The 2,638-nt window shown below is 32.0% G+C and overlaps 1 non-coding gene across 1 annotated transcript; it reads left to right on the plus strand.

Annotated features, from left to right (window-relative positions):
• The first annotated feature begins 2,077 nt into the window (after positions 1 to 2,077).
• LOC128287671 (small nucleolar RNA R71) lies at positions 2,078 to 2,184 on the plus strand. Its single transcript, XR_008278371.1, has one exon. It is a non-coding gene; the product is annotated as a small nucleolar RNA R71 (small nucleolar RNA).
• The last annotated feature ends 454 nt before the right edge of the window (positions 2,185 to 2,638 follow it).

Consider the following 2,638-nt stretch of genomic DNA (forward strand, 5'->3'; position numbering starts at 1 on the left):
TCATACCAACTCAATGAAAAGTTTTATTAATAGTATAGATATTTGCAATCACAATTTAAAGTAAGACAAATGACATAAAAATATAACAATTGAATGAATCAATTTATACTTGTCTAAAACTAATTAAATATTATACACTTCTAAAACTTTTGTATGATTAGTGTCGTAACTATCAAACAATTGAATACATCACTATAATTCTAGTCTAACATACATATAAAATTTTGAATTAGCCAATTTTATCATATTAAATAAAAATAATATTTTTGTTAATATATATCTAACGGTTAAAAATTATTGGTAAAAATTTCTCTAGACCCTCTAAATTTCAATATTAAGAAAATTAGTCTCTAAAAAATCAGAACAATTTAATCCTTGTAAATTCGAAAGTGAGTAACTAAGAAAATTAATCACGGAATTAATGCTTTTTGTTAATTGTATATAATTTTGATTGATATATTAACAAATCAAGCCTTCAATATTTACATGTCTAGAATTAACAAATTAAACCCTCAATATTTACATATGTTTGTTTTGATTGAGCAGTATTAAAATGTCTAGTATTAACAAATTAAGCCTTCAATATTTATAGGTCTAATATTACTATACATTATTCATAAATAATTTACCAAAATATTAATTGTAATGATTTAACTATCTTTATTTACTCGCTTTTGAAATTGACCGGGATTAAGTTACTACAATATTTTTGAAAGGGACGAAAGAGGTGTGATTACCAGAAATTTTGGGTTAAATGACTTATGTTGGGAAAAATATGATATAAAGAGTCAAAGAAAAGAAGACTAACCAAGACTCGAACATTTGTCTATCCATATTCAAATGCAGCAGTGGAACTATGGAAATTCCATATTCATTTTGAACAAAGTATTTGCCGATTGAAGCAATACCATATAATCTCGTCGAGTTTCCGTCTTCATCGGTAACAAGCTTGCAATCCAAGACCGAATGGGCCGTCAGAAATCGAAGTATACGATCGATGATTTCGGGAGCATTAGGGTTCTTAGCTGGAAGTTTGGAGACAATCTCAGCAGCAGAAACCATGGAACCTGGACCCGATTTCGCTATAATCTCGAATAAATCAAGATCAACGGCGGCTTTCAAAGCAAAAGGAAGCACTGTTGAAGTAGCGTATTGAATTGCCCGTAAGCAATCTTCCTCTTCCTTTGTTGTACTTTGTTGTAAACTCATCATCCTGACGTTTAGTTTCCTGTAATTCTGGGTTTGGGTAAGAATTTGCAGAAAGTTTAATCAAATGCACAGAAATATATGAATAGGCAGTTCTAAAACGACATTTATAACAGTGGCAAACGTTTTTATTTTCTGAATTATATGGAGCCCATATTATAAAAATCCAAGATTGGGATTTGGAATAATTTATTAAAATGAAAGAAGAAAATCTTATCTTTCATCTTCTTAATTCACGGATCCAATTTTTATTCATATTTTCTTGTGGAACAACTTGTTCTTCCTTGACCAATTCTTATTTAATACGCAGGGCTACAGCTTGCACTGACCTCAAAATGTTGAATAACATCATCACACACACACACACACACACATATATATATAATTACATATTATTATTCATGATGTTAATCCAAATTAAAAGTTATCTAATATGATTAAAGTTTATTTGACTTCAAAATTATTAAATAAATTATAGGCTAATTATATATAGATACTCTGATAATTAATTTCTATTTGATGATTGATTCATTAAAAATTCATGTTAATATACAATAATTATATAGTAAAGTTATGATCCCAAATTACACATACGTAATTTTTTTTACATCTCACCTATAATAGGCCAATTTTGGCCCAGGCCTGATTAGAGAGCATGGTGACCGTATCAACGTTATAAATGCTGGCTGTCTTTGTTGGCTTTGTCCTCATGACTTGCCACTGATAGTTATTCAGTGACATCTCCTCTATAAATTCATAGGCATCTTCAGGTGTCTTATTATTGATGGTTCCGCCAGCAGCTGTGTCAACCATTTGTCGAGTCGAAGGATTCAGGCCATTATGAAAGGTTTGAACTTGTAGCCAAAGCGGTAACCCATGGTGAGGGCATCTTCTCAAGAGGTCCTTGTATCTCTCCCATGCATCGTAGAGTGTTTCTAAATCCATCTGCACAAAGGAAAAAATATCATTACGTAATTTAGTCGTTTTAGCAGGCAAAAAATATTTTAATAAAAACTTTTCAGTCATTTGTTCCCAAGTAGCGATTGACCCTCGTGGCAACGAGTTCAACCACTGTTTAGCTTTGTTTCTCAATGAAAAGGGGAATAACCGAAGACGAATGGCGTCATCAGAAATGCCATTAATTTAAAATGTATCACATAGTTCCAAAAAGTTTGCCAAGTGAGCATTGGGATCCTCGTCTTGCAAACCATCAAACTAAACATACTGTTGTATCATTTATATTGTGTGACGTTTCAGTTCAAAAGTATTTGCGGCTACAGCCGGTCTAACTATGCTCGATTCAGTTCCTGTTAAAGAAGGTTTAGCATAATCATACATAATGCGCGGCGAAGGATTCTGATTAACAGCAATCGTAGGAGGTAGCGGATTTTTTTGGTTTTCAGCCATCTCCTCGGTTGTGGTTGAATAATCG

This window comes from Gossypium arboreum, chromosome 13 (genome assembly GCF_025698485.1).
Source record: "Gossypium arboreum isolate Shixiya-1 chromosome 13, ASM2569848v2, whole genome shotgun sequence".
NCBI classification, from domain to species: domain Eukaryota; kingdom Viridiplantae; phylum Streptophyta; class Magnoliopsida; order Malvales; family Malvaceae; genus Gossypium; species Gossypium arboreum.